The 19,660-nt window shown below is 35.8% G+C and overlaps 2 protein-coding genes across 2 annotated transcripts in view; one reads left to right on the forward strand and one right to left on the reverse strand.

The window, feature by feature from the left end:
• Positions 1-19,660, reverse strand: part of ARHGEF38 (Rho guanine nucleotide exchange factor 38) — a 131,118-nt gene that overhangs the window by 97,975 nt on the left and 13,483 nt on the right. The gene's annotated exons all lie outside the window — the stretch shown is intronic.
• The window catches only part of LOC110569431 (uncharacterized), a 140,734-nt gene that overhangs the window by 87,881 nt on the left and 33,193 nt on the right, over positions 1-19,660 (forward strand). The gene's annotated exons all lie outside the window — the stretch shown is intronic.

A 19,660-nucleotide genomic window follows, 5' to 3' on the forward strand; every position in this document is an offset into this window, starting at 1 on the left:
AATGCAGTGGTACAATTGTAGCTCACTGTAGCCTTAAACTCCTGGGCTCAAGCAATTCTCCCACTTCAGCTTCCCAAACCACTGGGATTATAAATGTAAGCCACTTTACCAGCCTAATTTGTAATATTTTTATTGGAAAGTAGAAGTGCCCCAAATTTGAAAGAGCAAGTTACATTCAGGTGTCATTACAATGAATTATTTTGGATATGAAAGAGGCAGACAGGACACTTTATGAGGGGAGCTTCAATCAGAAGGCTGTGTAAACCACCATTGTGACCCTTTCTTTTTAAAATGCATATATTCAAGATGTATAACATAATATTTTGATGTGTGTATACATAGTGAAATGACTGAGTAGGGAGTGGGAGACTGAGGACAGAGAGGAATGAGGGAAGTCCTTTACTCCTTGGGTATGTGAAATAGAGCACAGGAGGAAATCTCACAAGTAGAGAAATGACAAACCAGTATGGACACTGCCCAATTATCACTTAACGTTTCCTCGAAAATTAAAACAATGCTGTTGAAAAACTGCTCTGACTGACATTTGTTTTTCCAGTTCTGAACCTTTTATTCCTTATAAAATCAATCTATCAATTATTTGAGATCCTAACAAGAATAAGAAAGTCTTTCCTGATCATTGACAAGGAATATCCCTAAAACATGTATGCAAGTTCCTTTTAATTCTAAATTCCAGGACTCAATCACTATGCTAACTTAACCTGCTTCAGATGTTTCAACTGAAGCACTTTAAAATGTACCACATCAGATTTTGTCAATTAAAAAACTGTTTACATTTTCCAATACTGCTCAACAACTTGTTGAGAACAAATTTGTAGGGTCAAGATGGTTGAAATAAAGTTATCAGTGAAAATACTCAACTTCTCCTCCAGTTATAAAAATCTCTCAGGGAATTTACGGTTGAGCAACCTTATAAGATATCTTTGTTTGCTTCTTTGACTCAAGTTTATTGTAGGAACAAAAACTTCACTTGCATCATTTTATGATCAGGTTTCTAAACACTTTCTATGTTTGCATTTCTTAAACCAACAAACTCTCTGCAATGCATTGTGGACACACTTTGTTTTTATAAGATCTTTCTCTTCCTTTAAAGATTTTTATCTTTTAGTTATACTTAATTTTTATATTAAAAGTATTTGTAACACAACAATATTATCAACACATATCACCCAAATCAGCACTCAGCTATAGCCTGTTTTTTATTTCTGGATAAAGCAACAGAGGGGCTAAGTCTTTAGGAAAGAAGAAGAAATAGATTTAGGAATAGATGTTTTCCAATAGTTTGCATATACTAAGATACAATATCAAAGCCAAAGTGAAACTGAGGTTAAAGGATATTCAGATTGTTACGACAAATATGCAGGTATATATTAAAGCAGTACCATGTAATTGACTTCACTCTCTATTTCTTTCACCCTCAATCTTTATTTTTCCAGTGGTGATGATGAATTTTTACCATTCTAGCCACAAAATTCATTGTTAATATATGTGGAGATTCCTGGCCAGGGAAGTTTATATAAAAAGAGGTTGTTGCAGTTTGGGAAAAAGATAATCTGACTTGAATCAGCTTTGCCACTCAGCTGTGAGAACTCAGTAGACTAATAACTAATAGTTATCCTCACAGAGCCTTGGTTTCCCTACCTGTGAACTGTGCATGAAAACCATCACAGTGTGATCATGAAGACTGAATTAAATGAGCAGCCTCATGTGGAAGCTCCTTGATATCTTTAAAACAATACAAATGTTAAGTATTTCTGTAGCAATGGGAACAATAGGGTTATTTTCTCTATGGTCTCAAACTTTTCCACCATCTAGAGAAAACAATCATCCCATTATTTTGTAGTTACCAACTTGTCAAGAAAAATGCGTGACTCTAAAGCGAGTGGAGAGCTAGTTCCATTGAGAGAGGAAGAGGAAAAAAATAGGAATGCTGCTTTCAGAGGAAGGTCAGAACAAAGCTTGGGTTTAGAATGCCTTGACTTGGTATATGCATGGGGAGAACCTTGATCTCTTAGAGAAGTGCAACAGCACCCAAAGGCAAAGGGGCGTCCGGGGAGGACTGGAGGCGATCTTCACTGATAGCAGGTTTTGCTTGGAATTTGTCCTATCGTCTTTTTGCTTTCTTCTTGCTTTTGCTACTGCTACCGCCATTTTGGGGTGGATTTAAGGAGAGGTGATTTCTTTTTTTCTTTTTAAATTATAAAATAATATATACTTGTGGATATCTAAATTATATATAGATATAGAAATAGCTATAGCTATAGATACATAGATATAGATAGATAGAGGTAGATATGGTAGGGGTTTAAGTGCATAGCCTTGGGAGCCAGACTGCCTAGGTTTAAATTCCACCACTGCCATTTATTAGATCTATTACCTCGGACAAGTTACTTAACTCCTCCTGTATCAATTTTCTCATCTGTAAGTTAAGGACAATGTTAGTAAAGCCTTATAAAGTGATTTTGAAGATTAAATTAGTTAATGTTTACAAAACACTTGCAACAGTGCCTAGTATGATAGTGGATATCTTGTAAATGTTTTATTATTATTAGATGCAATTCCTATTTATTAATTGTATAGTAATATCATTGTTACTATATTATTGGTTGTATTCTAGTTTAGCATATAGCCTTCACAAAATATCTCCATGCACATACAAATACACGTATTTACAGAAGTTCAGTTTTTTGTTTGTTTTGTTTTTTAACAATAACAAGCTCATATACATTTTCTTCTGCAACTTGCTTTGGCAACTTTCACAGTATATAGTGGGGGATCTTTTTTGTAACAGCAGCATAGTTGTGTCAGACACTGCCGTTGCCTGCACAGTGTCTATTCACCATTTGTTTTTCATGAACTGAGACATAATAGATAAAAATACTTAATTGTTGGGCAATCTTAAAATCAGAGTGGGAAAAGGGAGCATGCTTGGGAAACATGTTCAGATAAAGGATCAAAAAAGGAAACGCTTTCAGTAAAAATAGCGCTCCAAAGTAAGAGACATCAATAAAATGATTTGTCTCAGCCTTGGTGGTGATCAATAGAAAAAAAATAACATCTCTTAACAATTGGCTCTTAACTAACTGACTCTCACATGGATTGGAGATCTGAATTTATTCAATGCTTAACAAATAATTACTAATAGCTTACTAGGAGCCCAAAATCATCCTAGGAACTGGGGATACAGCAATTTAAAAAAACATCAAAAACAAATTCCTTTTCTCATAGAACTTAACTTCTCATTGGGGAAGAAGAACATAATTTAAACGTTATTTAGTATACTAAAAGGTGGTAAGTGGAAGAGAGAAAAATAATGCTACAAAAGCTGCTAGGAAGTGCTAAAAATGTGTACAATTTTAAATAAGATGGCAGGAAAGGCCTGAAACTGAGTTGAAAGGTGAGAGAGTCATGTAGATATCTGGGGTAAGTGGTTTTTCAGCAGATGAATTGGTCAGTGGAAAGCCTGAAGGTGAGCATGTACATGGCCAATTTAAGGATCAGGAAGCAGACCAATGTGTGGCCAGGTGAGAGAACGTTGGGAGAGGATAAGTGATTTGGAAGACAGGACAGCTTGGGAGCCATCATACAAACACTCTCTATCATCAAGGAACTCATACAGTCTTCACACCTAAAGGCACCAAGAGTCGAATTAGACTACAACGAACTGTCAACATTAAAGTCATATCCTTAAGAGGAAAAAGAGAAATTTTTTTAAAAAGTCAAATCAAAAATAAATTTAAGAATAATTAGAAGAAACAGTCTACCCAAATGAGAAGGAACTAGAAAAGTAATTCTGGTAATAAGACAAGCTCTATTAAAAAAAAAAAAAAGAAGAAAAAAGAAAGATTACACTTGCCTTTCAGCAATGGATGCAAAACAAGAGAATCTCTGAAATACCAGATAAAGAAAAAATGCTCATCATCACTAGTCATTAGAGAAATGCAAATCAAAACTACATTGAGATACCATCTCACGCCAGTTAGAATGGCGATCATTAAAAAATCTGGAGACAACAGATGCTGGAGAGGATGTGGAGAAATAGGAACACTTTTACATTGTTGGTGGGAGTGTAAATTAGTTCAACCATTGTGGAAGACACTGTGGCGATTCCTTAAGGACCTAGAAATAGAAATTCCATTTGACCCAGCAATCCCATTACTGGGCATATATCCAAAGGATTATAAATCATTCTACTATAAGGACACATGCACACGAATGTTCATTGCAGCACAGTTTACAATAGCAAAGACCTGGAACCAACCCAAATGCCCATCGATGATAGACTGGACAGGGAAAATGTGGCACATATACACCATGGAATATTATGCAGCCATCAAAAACAGTGAGTTTGCGTCCTTTGTAGGGACATGGATGAACCTGGAAACCATCATTCTCAGCAAACTGACACAAGAACACAAAATCAAACACAGTATGTTCTCACTCATAGGCGGGTGTTGAACAATGAGAACACATGGACACAGGGAGGGGAGCACTGCACACTGGGGTCTGTTGAGGGGAAATAGGGGAGGGACAGTGGGGTTGGGGATTTGGGGAGGGATAGCATGGGGAGAAATGCCAGATATAGGTGAAGGGGAGAAAGACAGCAAATCACACTGCCACGTGTGTACCTATGTAACAATCTTGCATGTTCTTCACATGTACCCCAAAACCTAAAATGCAATAAAAAATAAATAAATAAATAAATTGAATAACTGGGAAAATACTTAACCAAGGAGGTAAAAAAATCTCTACAAGGAGAACTACAAAACACTGCTGAAAGAAATCATAGATGACTAAACAAATGAAAACACATTTCATGCTAATGGACTGGAAGAATCAATATCATGAAAATGATCATACTACCCAAAGCAATCTACAGATTCAATGCAATTCCCATCAAAATTCCAACATCATTTTTCACAGAATTTAGCAAAAACAATCTTAAAATTCATATGGGACCAAAAAGCCCCCAAATAACTAAAGCAATCCTAAACAAAAAAACAAATCAAGAGACATCACATTACTGGACTTTAAGTTATACTACAAGGCTTTAGTTACCAAAACAACATGGTACTCACAAAAGGAGGCAGATAGACTAAGGGAACAGAATAGAGAACCCAGAAATAAAGTCAAATGCTTATAACCAGCTGATGTTCAGCAAAGCATACAAAAACATAAATTGGGAAAGGACACACTATTTAATAAATAGTGCTGGGAAAACTAGATATCCACATGTAGAAAAATGGAAATGGATCCCTGTCTCTCACCTTATACAAAAATAAACTCAAGATGGATCAAAGACTTAAATCTAGGACTGAAAGCATAAAAATTCTAGAAGGTAACCTTGTAAAAACTCTTCTGGACATTGGCCTAGGCAAAGTATTCATGACTATAACCCTAAAAGCAAATTAAAAATAAATAAATAAATAAATGAAACCTGATTAAACTAAAAAGCTTCTGCACAGCAAAAGAAACAATCAGCAGAGTAAACAGACAATCCAGAGTGGAGAAAATATTTTTAAACTATGTATCTGACATAGGACTAATATCTGGTATCTACAAGGAACTCAAACAAACGAAGAAAAACACAAGTAACCCCATCAAAAAGTGGGCAAAGAATATAAATACACACTTCTCAAAAGAAAATATACAAATGACCAACAAACATGAAAAAATGCTCAATGTCACTAATTGTTAGGGAAATGCAATTAAAACCACAATGAGATACCACCTTACTCCAATAAGAATGGCCATTATCAGAGTCAAAAAAATGAAAGATGTTGGTGTAGATGTGATGAAAGGAGAATGCTTCTACTTTGCTGGTGGGAGGGTAAATTAGTAAAACCTCTATGAAAAATAGTATGGAGATTCCTTAAACAACTAGAAGTAGATCTACCATTCGATCCAGCAATCCCACTACTGAATATCTGCCCAAAGGAAAAGGAGTCATGATATGAAAAAGACACATGTACATGTATGCTTATTGCAGCACAATTCACAATTGCAAAGATATGAAACCAACATAAGTGCCCACTGACCAATGAGTGGATACAGAAAATATAGTATATATATGCTATGGAATATAGCCATAAAATGGAGTTTGGAGACTCAGTTGGGAGAGAGCAGGAGAGGGGATATGGGATACAAAACTGCATATTGGGTACAACATACATTAATTAGGAAATAGGTGCACTAAAATGTCAGAATTTACTACTATATAGTCAATCTATGTAACCAAAAACCACTTGTACCCCAAAAGCTATTCAAATAAAAAATTTTAATCTAACAAAATAGAAATAGAAAGAAACTTCCTTAGCATAATAAAAGCCATAGATTAAAAATTCACAGCAAACATCATACTCAATGGTGAAAGACTGAAGGCCTCTCTTCTAAGATCAGAAACAAGACAAGATGCCTGCTTTTGCCACTTCTTTTCAACATAGTACTGAAAATTCTAGCTGGAGCAGTTAGGCAAGAAAAAGAGAAAAAAGGCATCCAAAGTGGAAAAAAAGAAGTAAAACTCTCTGTTCTAAAATTATATGATCTTATATATGGAAAGCTAAATGTTTGCTCCCAAAAGCTGTTAGGACTAATAAATTCAGTAAAGTAGCAGAATGTAAAGTCAACACACAAAAATCAGTTACAGTTCTTCTATACAGCAGCAATGAATAATCTTAAACATTTTTTTAAATATTTCCATTCACAATAGCATCATAAAGAACGAAATACTTACGAATTAGCCTAACCAAAGAGATGAAAGACTTGTACAATGAAAACTATGAAATATTAAAGAATTAAAGATGTAAATAAGTGAGAAGATATCTTGTGTTCGTGGATGAAAAGACTTAAAATTGTTAAGATATCAATACTACCCAAAGTGATTTGCAGATTCAATGCAATCCTTATCAAAATTCCAAATTTTGGTTTTTTTTCAGAAATAAGAAAAACCCATCCTAAAACTTAGATGGCATTTGAAGGGACACCAATTAGCCAAAATGATCTTGAAAAAAGAATAAAGCTGGAGGATTCATGCTTCCTGATTTCAAAACTTACTACGAAGTTACAGTAAATCAACACATCGTGGTACCGTCATAAATACAGACTAATGTAATAGAATGAAAAACCAGAAATAAATCCTTGCATATATGGTCAAGGGTGCCAAGACTATTTTATGGAGAAAAGACAATCTTTTCAAAAAATGGTAGGAAAATTGGATATTTGCATGCAAAAGAATGAAGTTAGACCTTTATCTAATACCATATACAAAATTTAATTCAGAATGAATCAAAAATCTAAAAATACAAAACACATAAAAGAAAACATAGGGCAAAAATTTCATGATATTGAATTTGGCAGTAATTTCTTGGATATGACAAAGACTCAGGCAACAAAAGAAAAAAATAGAAAAGTCAGTCTTATGAAAACTTTAAAGTTTGTGCATCAGAAGACACTATCAACAAATTAAAAGAGCAATTTACAGCATAGAAAAAAATATTTGTATATCTGATACGAGATTAATATCCAGAATATATAAAGAGCTTCCAAAACTCAAAACAACAACAAAATAAATAACCTGAATAAAAAATGAGCAAAGCGCTTGAATAGACTTTTGTCCAAAGAAAATATACAAAAGGCCCATCAGCATGTGAAAAGATGCTCAGCATCACTAATGGGAAAAAGCAAACCATAACTACGATGAGGTACCACTTTATACCCATTAAGTGGTGAGATACCACTTTGCACCCATTAGGATGGCTAATATATTTTTAAAAAAATAATATACCAGAATTGTTGGCAAGGATGTGGATAAATTGGAATTCTCATGGACTGTTGGTAGCATTGAATTATTCACAATAGCTAAAATGCAAAAGCAACCCAAGTATCCATTAATGGATAAATAAATGAGCAAAATGTGGAATATACAGAAAATTGAATATTATTCAGCCTTAAAAAGAAAGGAAATTGTGACATATATTATAACATGGATGAACTTTGGGGACATTATGACTAGTAAAATAAATCAGTCACGAAAGGGCAAATACATATGATCCCACTTGTATGAGGTACTTAGAATAGTCGAAATCATAAAAATGGAAAATGGAGATGATTGCCAAGGGCTGAGAATAGGGAAGAAGAGAGAGTTATTGTTTAATAGTTACAGAGTTTCACTTTTACAAGATGAAAAGAGTGCTGGAGGTGGTGGTGAGGGTTGCGGAACATTATGAATGTATTTAATGCCACTGAACTGTATGCTTTAAAGTGGCTAAGATGGTAAATTTTGTTATGTGCATTTCACCACAAATGAAAAATTAGGGAGAAAAAAATGAACATAATGAGATCTTGAAACAAATGAAAATAGAATAGACATAGCAAGGCTTTCTGGGCATACTAAATTTCCCCCCCCAAATTTTAACAGTTATTGTAGTAATTGGAAAAAAGGAAAAGTTTCAATGTCAGAAGAAGTCATGTTTTAAAATTCAAAATAGTTTTGATTTGGATTTGGAGTGCAAGGCAATTTAAACAAAACTGATCTTCTCTTCTGAAAAAAAAGCCTTCAGGGAGTTTTAAAAATCACATAGAAAGGTAGGTTTATAAAGATGAGGAGTTGAAGTATAAATAGAGTAAACAGCATAACCGAATACATCTTTGTTCCAAATATTATACTGGTGATGGAATGACCTTTATGGTTAATTATATCCTTCTCTCTCACAGGCTGTGTGACTATATATCATGTGCAGCACACATGACTAATGTACTTTCGCCTGGCTTCTATCAGGCGCCATATGTATGCTGCATCAAATTTCCTGGCAAAAATGTTATTTCAAGGTCATGTGTATGTAATAAAAATGTTCCCTTGGTGTCACAAGAATATTATTTCTCTTCTGACAGCATTGTTAGAATAGTATCTACATTGATTAATACTCATCTGCCAATTCGAATAGGAACATATGTGTGGGTAAGAATAGTCATGCACTCCTTCTCAATATTATGAAATATAAAGACTAAAGTGAATTCTTGGCGGAATTCAATGCAAAAGATTAAAAAAAAAAATCCTAAAGAGGCGTGAGCAGGCTCGGTGCAGTGGCTCACACCTGTAATCCTAGCACTTTGGGGGGCTGAGTCAGGTGGATCACCTGGGTTAGGAATCCGAGATCAGCCTGGCCAACCTGGTGAAACCCTGACTCTACTAAAAATACAAAAAATTAGCTGGACATGGTGGCAGGTGCCTGTCATCCCAGCTACTCAGGAGGCTGAGGCAGAAGAATCACTTGAACCCAGGAGGCGGAGGTTGCAGTGAGCTGAGATCGCGCTATTGCACTCGAGCCTGGGTAACGGAGCGAGACTCCATCTCAATAAAAGATAGAAAGCAAGAAAGAAAAGCAAGCAAGCAAGAAAGAAAGAAATTAAAGAAAGAAAAGTAAGAGAGAAAGAGAAAGAGAGAGGCATGAGCTCTTTTTAGGACGGCAATTCTAATTTTAATAATTTTAATGACAATTTTTTTCTCCTATAGATGGATATATTCTTTTTGCTCTGACTTTTTCATTGTAGTAAAATATACATGACATAAAATGTACCATGTTAACTATTTTTAAGTGTGCAGTTCAGCAGCATTAAGTGCCTTCACATTGTTGGGCAACCGTTACCACCAAACACCTCTAGAATGTTTTCATCTTTCTAAACAAATTTTATACCCGTTAAACAATACTTCTGCATTTCTTTCTCCCTCCAGCCCCTGGCAAGCATCATTCTGCTTTTTGTCTCTATGAATTTGAACTACTATGTACCTCATATTTGTTCTTTCGTGTCTGGCTTATATCAGTTAGCAGAATGTATTCAAGGTTCATCTGTGTTGTATCATGTTTCTTCAAGGTTCATTGACGTTGTACCATGTCATCAGAATTGCCTTTCTTTTTAAGGCTGAATGATACTCCATTATGTCTATATACTGTGATATGGTTTGGCTGTGTCCCTACCCAAATCTCATCTTGAATTGTAGTTACCATAATCCCTATGTGTCATGGGAGGGACCCAATAGAAGGTAATCGAATCATGGGGATGGTTACCCCTTAGCTGCTGTTCTTGTGCCAGTGAGTTCTCACAAGATCTGATGGTCTTATAAGGGCCTTTCCCCACGTCTCCACTCATACTTCCCTTTCCTGTCGCCATGAGAAGCATGTGTTTATTTCCCCTTCTGCTATGATCATAAGTTTCCTGAGACCCCCCCCTCCAGCCCTGTGGAACTCTGAGTCAATTAAACCTTTTTCCTTTATAAATTACCCAGTCTCAGATATGTCTTTATCAGCAGCATGAGAACAGACTAATACATACTGCATTTTTTTTATAAAAGTGTATATTCCCCCAAATTATTTTTGACATTAAAGCATTGCACACTATTACTGTAATTATATTTGATTATAATATATGGTGAAATCCTATAAGAGCAAACATTTTCAAGACCTTATTATTAACCAGTTTTTAAAATATGCATTATTATCTTTCTCACAACTCTAAAAATGGAATATTACTCTAATTTTAGAGATGAAGAAACTGAATGCAGTGAGTGTATGTTAAACATATCCGGTGAGGCACAGAATATGCGGGAGAGCTGGGATTCAGACTTCATGTGCTTAGCTCTGAAGCCTAGGCTCTCTCACCTCACTCCCTTACTGGAAATGTTGTGATCATGGTGCGTTGTGTTCTATGTAGTGGAATTTTGCTGGATAGGGAGGCATAGAATTCAGTTCTGGCAATGACACCGACTTCCTGTGTGACTTTGACCAAGTCATTTGGCTTCACTAAATTCCTTCATCTGTAGAAGGAGAACAAGAAAAAATAGTGATATTAGTGATAAGAAAAGCTACCATTTTTGAGTGCAGACACTGAGCTTGTTTTGCATTTGCTCTTCAATCTTCACAAAAACTCTGTACAATGTATATATATTCCCTTCCTTTTACACATGGAGAAGCTGACACACACAGAAATTAAGTAGTTTGCCCAAGGTCATACCACTGAAAGTGGTGGGGCAGGATTCAAACCTGAGCCAGTCTGGCTCCCGAATCTGCATGTTAACCACTACTCACTGCTAGAAGGTTGTGAGAATTGAGATAAAGCATGAAAACTGCTTAACTCAGTGTCTGACACACCAGAAACCTCTCAAAAAATGTCAGTCATTGTTTTTATGACCATGATTTACTTGCCATTATTCTATATCTGGTTCTGAATGGCTGCACCTGCTTTCCCTCTTTTTCTTTTCCTTGGAAATGTTCCAAGGCCAGGAGGGGAGACTGATCAGCTATCAGGAAATTGCCCTCCTTGGCTGGAAAAAGCAACAACACTGAAGACTGCTACAAAGTCGGTTCAACACCAGGCCTAATGTGCACTGGTATTATGCAGGCTGAATTCAAATGAGCCAAAAATATAGCCCTTGCATGTTGTTCGGCATAATATAATAACATCTGAATTTTAAAAATCTGAATCTCTCCCATTTACCCCAAAGCTAAATCACCAATGCAAATAAGTTTCTGAGAATTCACTGAAAAATGTGCTTCTCAAACAAGTTTAATGGGCAAAGAGATGATTAAATAGCTGTGTTCTGCTAACGTACACAGCCTATTGTTACTTTTAAAATTCTAAGTCACTGTTTATATAGATTAAGGTTCCTCTCTGATATTATTTTTCAATAACTACCAATAAATAATCCTGAATTTAGATTTTCTTAATTATATTGCAATCTTACTGATCTCTTAATATAGTTGTAGTGAATAATTTCATATACCAAGCTTGAGGTTTTGCTTAATGCCTTACTTAACAACACTCACCCTTGCCCTAAAAATAATTTTCAGGAACATGCACTTTTATAAACAAAATGCAATATATATTAGTCCGTTCTCATGCTGCTCATAAAGACATACCTCAAGAATGCTGGAACATTCTCATACTCACAACAGCCAACCAGGCAGGCACCGCATACACCATTCAATATGTACTTACTGGGCAACTTTCACAGTCATTTGTCTGTGGAGAACACTAAGATAATACAACAGAAGAACCTGGCCATTAACTAGCGTATAATTTCATCACAACACAAATATGTTTGTAATTACATACAAAGCAAAGAATATTGGAATTTGAAGGTAAGTTAAACAATTTTACAAATTCCATAGTCTTTTAAAGAAGCCTTATATCTAATTTAATATCAATTTTAAAAATTACATATTGGATATTGAGCTGGTATTGTGCTTTGTGTTGTGTATATTATAATGAAAAAACACCAGCTCTTATCATCAAGATATGTATAACCTAGAAGTAAAGACAGGGTATTGAAGTCATAAGATAAATCAACATTTTCCATTCTCTCCCTAAAATATACAAACTGATGTCTATGGACTTCTCCACTTAACAATCAAGGGGTATATTTTTCAAGACTTAATTGTGTTCAACAGCTGACCTCATTATGTCAGTTGTACTTCTTTGTAATTACATTAATTTAACCAAACTTACATAAATCAATGAAATATGAGAGTAAAATAGCATGTATATATTTCTGTGAAAATTGCTTTAATGTTTTGAAATAATTTTATAAAGTTGCCAAAGCACTGCTGTGATATTAGGAGTTGAATGAGACAAATTTAAAAAATTAAGAATTATTCCAGAAAGATTATGCAAACAAATCACTTTGCATTTTAAAATATTGGTCAGTATTTAAAAACTGGTGTATATGGAGTACTTACTATTCAGGCGTAAAAAGAATAATATCCCATCATTTGCAGCAATATGGATGGAACTGGAGGCCATTATGTTAAGCGAAATAAGCCAGGCACAGAAAGACAAACTTTTTAAGTTCTCACTTATCTGTGCTAAAAATTAAAACGATTGAACTCATGGAGATAGTCAAAGGATGGCTGCCAGAGGCTGGGAAGAGTGGTCTGAGGGAGGAAGTGGAGGAAAGGAGGGTGATTAATGGGTACAAAATCATAGTTAGAAAGAATAAACGAGGTCCAGTATTTGCTAGCACAACAAGGTGACTGTAATAGAAAATAATTTAACTGTACATTTCAAAATATGTAAGGGAGTACACTTGGATTATTTATAACACAAAGGATAAATTCTTAAGGTGATGAAATTACTATGCACTGCACGCCTGTATCAAATATCTCACGTAACCCATAAATATATGCAGCTATGTAGCCACGAAAATTACAATTGTAGTACAAATATAATTATAATAACCTGTGACCCATGCTAAGCATAGCACAGCCTGGACGTCAGTCCTACTTGAGAAGTGACACAGTTGAAATCTGAAAGAGGTAGCACAAGGTAAAGAGAGATACGAAGGTGTCATGAGGAAAAGAAATGGTATGTTTAAAGGCTTAGTGGCAAAAAAAAAAAAAAAAAGATGTGAAACAGCTTAGGGAGGCTGAAGTACAAGTGTTGGAGCATGCGAAAAGGAGATGGGTCTGGAGAAATTCTCAGGAGACAGATCTCGACAATGAGGAAGTCTTAAATAAGTGAGGGGCATGATTAGATTCGCTTAGCAAGATCACTTTGGCCTCCACAGGACCAGATTTGGGAGGGGAGGGTGAGGAGCAAGGCTGCGGGTAGTGAAGTGGCTCTCGCCTGGACAGTCTAGTCACTAGGGGAAAGAAGGTGGGAGTTAAGCTTAGTCTAATTGCCAAGAAGATAGAAAGAACTGAACAGATCAAGGGAAATTCAAGAGGTGAAATTAGCATGAACTGCTGAGTAATCAATGCAGAGCATAAAGGAGAAGTCAAAGCCGACTCTCAGATTTCTGACTTGTTAACTGGGTCATGGTACCATTTAAAGAAATAGGGAACAATGGGAAAAGAACAGGTAGAGGACATAAGGTGATAAGTTCTGCTCAGTTCTATCTCATTATATAAAAAAGGAAGCTAATTTCTAGAGAGAGTAAGTCTTCTACCTTAAGTAACAAAGCCAGAAACTGAGTTCAGAACTTCTGACCAACACTCCTTCCCTCCCTCCCTCCCTCTCTCAGTCCAATTCCCTTTCTACCCGTATAGTTCAAACACCCACCCATAATTCAGTCTACAGTTTTATTCCAGACAGATCATTATGAAATCCCTAGATATGATTATAAATGTTCTTTCATCCCTCTCCATGCTGTCAATTTCATATCTGTCCCCATAAACCCCCCAAAAAACCTTGGCTTAGCATTTCGTTGGACCCTACCGACATAAGTTTCACACAGTAAAATCTTTTATCTTTCAAAATCAGTTTCAATGGAAATCTGACCCACAGAAAGATGAATGGAGCAGCCTTCTGTGAAACAGGTTGAGAATAATTGCATGTCAGGCAGGGTTTGGAGAGGAGCCAGTGAGGTATTAAGCGAAAATGTGGGGGAGCAGACCCTTCGAGACTCTGAATTTGAAAGCCCAAACATTGGGGCAGGGAATATTTTATCCTCATTGGAAGGGCATGTGATTTATTTCCTCTGACTGCTAATTGGCACAGAAAGTAGATTAGTGGATTTCAAAAAGGAATTAAACAAAGCTTACCTGGCTTGAAAAACACTTAAGTGACACTGGTTTGAATTTACAGGCTCCAACAGTGATCAGCATAGCACAGACAGAACAATTAGGAGCTAAATAAATGGGCACTTCTGAAAATGTTTTTATTTAAAGTCTTTAGCAGGAGAAGATGAGTGAAAAGGCGAAGATTATGAGCCCTGAATAGAATGGGAACGTGACTTGGTAAAGGCCTCCCTGTATTCATTTATTCTGTTGTGGTTGTTCTATTATCTAGGATGCAAAATTTTGGCTGGATAAGAAATACTGCTTTTATCCATTTGTTCGTTCATCCAATTAGCATTTCTTGAATGTTCATTGTGCCATGCATTGTTCAAGACCTGTGGTTCTTAATCTGGCAATTTTACGTCTCCCCCACCCCCAGGGAATATTTGGCAAGGTTTGGAGTTGCTTTTGGTTCTCACAGCTTGGGTCAGGGGTGGCTGCCAGCAGTGAGGGATGCTTCTGCTAATATCCTACAATGCACAGGACAGTTCCTCACAAGAAATTAATAGTATAAATATATTGAGAAATCCTGTTCTAGATGCTAGCAATAAAACAATGGAAAAAAAGAGAAAAACCTCAGCCCTTGTGAAACTTATATTTTATGGACGGAAGAGAAACAATCAACCAGTTAATAAGGAAATATATAGCTAGCAGATAGTAATAAGGCACTATGAAGAAAAATAAAGCAGGTGGTGGTTACTACTGTATAGAAGAGGTCAGGAAGACCTTATTAATAAGGTGAATTTTGAGCAGAAACTTGAAGAGTAGCAAGTCATAGCACAGTAGTGAAGGCTGGTCCCGTTGTTTGTTTTTTAATTCCAATACTGCATGAATTCAAGGTAAAGGTAAGTTTAAAACAATTTCTGGGAAAATTATCAGACATTCTTGCTTCTCCACACCTCTTTTTATCACTAAAACTTTTATATAGGTTTAGACGTAGAGGTATATCATTTTGCATTTTTTTACCCATTTTAGAAAATGAGAAGCAGGTTAGTTTTCCTCTTAACCAATTGAAACAGACTCTTTTAGTTCACCTTAGTCAATTATTGCAGGTCACAGGTTCCAAACACCATGTATAAAAGAGTGATTGACGCATCAGTGTATGTCTATACACACATATATTCCTCATTAGAGTGAAGTATGTATGCATATAGTACACAGAGTGAATACATTAATGTACTTCTACTACACGTGAGGTAATATGAGGGCAGAAAAGGTAATCAGGGTTTTAACATAAACATATCAAAGTGGAAAAGGATATTTTGAAAATAAAATCAAATTATAATTTGAGTGTTTTGTATATATTTTGTTTTTACTTTGTACATACTTACAAGAGCACATAGCAAAAAAGACATAGAATTTGAGCTTTTCTTATAGACTAAACCCAATCCAAAATCTTATATGATTTATGATTTACTGAAAGAAAAATCTAACTACAATATATGATTATTATACTCTGTATATGAAAAATCAAACACTTAAAAATTTTTGCTCACAACTGCAATTTAATGAAGCTTTAAGTTTCTCAGAGTTGTACTGACTTTTCCCCAAGGATTCTTTCATTAAAAATAATCTAATTTTATATCTTAATATTTTACTTCAATGCAGAAATGCTCAGAATAAAGAAGCAAAAGCATACTATGAGATTATAATTGCAATATTTCAAAAATATTCAGTAAAGTTTTGAGTATTTTTAAAATAGTATCATCATTGTAACATAAAGGCAATCCTAAATATTTGATTGATATGGCATTAACAGGAAATTCAAACTCTAAGAGAGTATTTATTTCAAATATGTTATTTATATTTTTAGATATATAGATCTGGTTAACAAAAAAAAAGAAAATGAGAAAATCACTCAGAGTATTTTATTATCTCAGAACAAAAATAATTTAATTTCTATACCTATGTCTGGTTATAAAAATGTGATATTATGTTCAGAGTGATAACTGATCAGTTCTCCAGTACATGGTAGATGTGATTTTTTTATGCCCTTGCTAATGATGGCAGAATTTTAAAGGATGATTCAACAGATCACAATATAGAGAAGAAAAATGTAAGACATGAGAAAAATTGATAAATAATTCCTTCAGCTGAGTTAGATACATACCCAGGTGCTACGAGCCTGAAGCCAGTGAAGAAGTAATCAAGAGCTGGCTGAGATGGAAATGGAGAAGGGCCTCCTTTATTCACCAGGACTTTCATTGCACAACTGCCACACTGTCCATTGATTGTTTATTCATGTACTCATTTACTCACTCATTAATTCAACAAACATAGTCACTGTAGATATAAATGTGCCTGTCTTCAAGAAGTTCAACTGAGAGAAACATTGACATGTAAATACCAACTATGTGAAATATAGAGAGGGTGTGAGACATGAATATAGTTTAGGTGTAATGACTGAGAAGGATAGACATAAAAAGATGAGTTAGGTGTTTATAAAGCAACTGGGATGGGGGCGAGCCACCTTATCAAAGGATGCCAGTCCAAAGTAGAACTGTCCTGCATGATATAAACCAAAAATAAAGTTTTAAGCCCCCAACCATCTGAATGAACCCCTCCTCTTGGCCAAGGACATTCCAAAGTTAAACTGGAAAACTAGTTCAGGCCATCATGAGAAAGGGGAGTTAGATATGCCTCATTATTCCCTCATCCCTTTTCAAAATAAGACACAGCTGACCAGCATTATCATTAAAACAGCTCTTAAGACCGAGGAACAGATTGTTTAAGTCTGGTAAGAAACATTTACAATCTATTCTCTCTGAAGCCTGCTACCTGGGGTCTCCAACTGTATGATAAAACCTTGGTCTCCACAACCCCTTATCTTAACTCTGACATTCCATGATATTGATTCCAGGTCTTTAGATAATAACTCAACCAACTGCCAATCAGAAAATCTGATTCTGCCTGTGGTCTGGAAGCCCCCTCACTCCTTCCCTCCACCCTGCTTCCAGTTGTCCCACCTTTCCTGACCAATACTTAAAATGTATAAAACCAAGTTGTAGGCTGACCACCTTAAGTACATGTTCTCAGGATCTCCTGAGGGCTGTGTCATAGGTCATTGGTCCCTCACATTTGGCTCAGAATAAATATCTTCAAATATTTCACAGAGTTTGACTCTTTCCATTGACAAAAGTAACACTGTCCGGCAGACCAGAGATGACAGAGAGTCAGATTGGGAGAAGCCTTACGTTCCACTTTAATGCTGTAAACCAGGGGCTGCCAAACTTTTTTATTGTTTTTTTATTGTGGTAAAATATTAATGACATAAAATGTACCATGATAACTACTTTTAAGAAAACAGTTCAGCAGCATTAAATATATTCACATTATTGGGCAATTATTACCATCATCTGTCTTCAGAAATTTTTCATCTTCCCAAATAGAAACTCTACCCATTAAACAATAATTCCCCATGTCCTCCTTTCCCCCAGCCCCTGCAAACCACCATTCTAATTTTTGTCCCTGTGAATCTGACTACTGTATGTACCTCATGTAAGTAGAATCACATAGTGTTTGCCCTTTTGTGCCGAGCTTATTTTAGTTAGCACAATGTCTTTGATGATCATCCATGTAGTAGCGTGTGTCAGAATTTTATGGCAAATTCTTTTATTGTGTCAGTTAAACTGTTCCGTGGATACACCTCTAATATATGTATAGTATTAATGTATCATACACATTATGAAGCATACACAAAAATAAATATTTTCAAAGAGTGGGACTAAAAAAACACACTTTTTTTTTCTTCTCACAATAGATTGTCTGTAAAATATCCTGGGGTTTATATTCCCCTCTTTGGGTACTGCTGCAAGCTATAGAAAAATCAAAAGCAATGAAAAATGTTAAGCAAAGGAGTCATGTAGTTGACACGCTGACCAGGTTTTTCACCAAGCACCGTCATCCAGCTATGCACTTTGTAATTAGTGATGACAAGCAGTTTTCAAAGACTAGGTAATTCAGATAATCAGTTTTGTATTTTTAGAGTAGAATATTGTAGTGATTCTGTGAATATTCAGTGCAATAGCGTATCTTTCTAATTTCTAAGCACATAAAACATTTTGTTGAGAAGCATAAAATAACACAGCTACTGAAAAACACTTGTGGGTCATTGTTCACTTCAAGATGGCAGACGAATGTATTGGCAGAACTTAACGGTTCTCTCGATGCTTGTGAGTATGGTTCAAAAGTATATTAAAATCAGTTGATTTCTTAAGCGCAAACCACAAAACAGGTACCACTACTAAAAACCAAGGTTAGAACAAGAAAACTGCATAGTGGTTGAAAAAGCACTGACATTGGAGCCAAGCAGACCTTAGGAAAACTGACTTCACCAGTTACTAGGAATAGCTGTGTGACCACTGGGAGAATGCCTATACCTCTCTTAACCTCCATTTTATCATCTATAAATATGACAATAACTTATTTGCAAAGTTACTAAGAGCATGAAATGACATACTGCACCTAAGTGCCTACTACACATGTTCAGTTGGTGTTCATGCCAGCTCTTCCATTTAGAAATCCCCAAATACAAAAACCAGTATTATTATCTTGTTCCATGTATGAGGACCAGCATAATCCCTCCACCTGGAATGCCGTCTACCCCTAAAAGTCCTAATTGGATTTCAAGATTCAGATTTCAGTGTATTTTCTTCTGGCATTTCAGAGGTGCAGTTAAGCTCTTTCTTATCGTAGCTCCTGTATTGCTTTATTTGTGTCTCTCATAATAATAACCACTTAACGTGTGGTAGATGCTATGTTAGCACCAGTTCCTCTTAAAGGAAGGGATAAAGTATTATCTCAGCTCTGGGAGTGGAACCAAACAGACATGCCCTCTTTAGGAATTATGTCAGATGAGAGCACCTCTCAAGTCATGCACCTTCCCAAGATAGCCACATCCTCAAACCTAAAGTGTGATTTGAGGGCCCAGGTCCTTCACAACACTGGGGACAACTCCAAAAACTCATTCATCTTCAGAACTCCCCTTAGAGTTGGCTAAAGCTTCCCATGAGACATCACAGCTCGGCCTCTCCTTCTGCCCAGGCGTATGTCCTTCCCTTTTCTTCCCCAAGTGATAGTCGCAAGAATGTTGC

Source organism: Aotus nancymaae, unplaced genomic scaffold, assembly GCF_030222135.1.
Source record: "Aotus nancymaae isolate 86718 unplaced genomic scaffold, 86718_ANA_hifiasm-v0.15.2.pri h1tg000033l, whole genome shotgun sequence".
NCBI classification, from domain to species: domain Eukaryota; kingdom Metazoa; phylum Chordata; class Mammalia; order Primates; family Aotidae; genus Aotus; species Aotus nancymaae.